The 625-nt window shown below is 39.5% G+C and overlaps 1 long non-coding RNA gene across 1 annotated transcript; it reads left to right on the top strand.

Moving 5' to 3' along the window:
- Window positions 1-564, top strand: LOC106322170. The gene is made up of 2 exons (XR_001266273.1): window positions 1-76; window positions 183-564. It is a non-coding gene; the product is annotated as an uncharacterized LOC106322170 (long non-coding RNA).
- Window positions 565-625: the final 61 nt, after the last annotated feature.

Here is a 625-nt window from a genome sequence, read left to right as displayed (position 1 = left end):
AACCTAGAATTCATCTCTACTGACCTCTTGCAAAACATCTCTTCCTCCGGAATCATTGTTACTCATGCCCCCTGCGGTAAAGTCAATCAAATCAATCCTAATCGATTTGTTTTGTTTAGTCTAATTAATTAGAGAGAGTTAGTAGTCTCATGATCTGATCTGGCCTCCTTCTCTACTCTTAGGTATGCACGACTTACATGATTTTCTTATCGACTGGTCTGCGGATGAGCTTAAAAACCCACATCCTCCTGGTTACGTAATGATCATCTCGAGTGATTATAGACTGCTTTACCCTAAGCGTTTTCGGCTTTTTGGATTCACTACTTTTGTTGCATATCCAAAAGGTGTTCGCCTACTTGCCCATCTTACCCAGCTAAAATTTATTGGCCGAGAGTTTGACGAAGTGTTTGCCAAAGAGTTTGTCTGGGAAACCTTATTGAGTGATAATTTGGATGAAACTTTATTATTGAGTGACAACAACACATGTGATGAGAAACCTCTCTGCATTTGCAACATATGCTGTTATGATTACGAAGTATGTGACGAATTCATCACTCATCTCAAGTGTGAAGAGCACAGAAACCAGGTAATTAAGCAAGCAGCATGCATCCTCAGCTTTTTTTTT

The sequence above is a fragment of the Brassica oleracea genome, unplaced genomic scaffold (assembly GCF_000695525.1).
Source record: "Brassica oleracea var. oleracea cultivar TO1000 unplaced genomic scaffold, BOL UnpScaffold08746, whole genome shotgun sequence".
Classification (NCBI taxonomy): Eukaryota; Viridiplantae; Streptophyta; class Magnoliopsida; order Brassicales; family Brassicaceae; genus Brassica; species Brassica oleracea.
The sequence above is the reverse complement of the archived record's forward strand: the minus strand, read 5'-3'. Positions and strand labels throughout refer to the sequence as shown.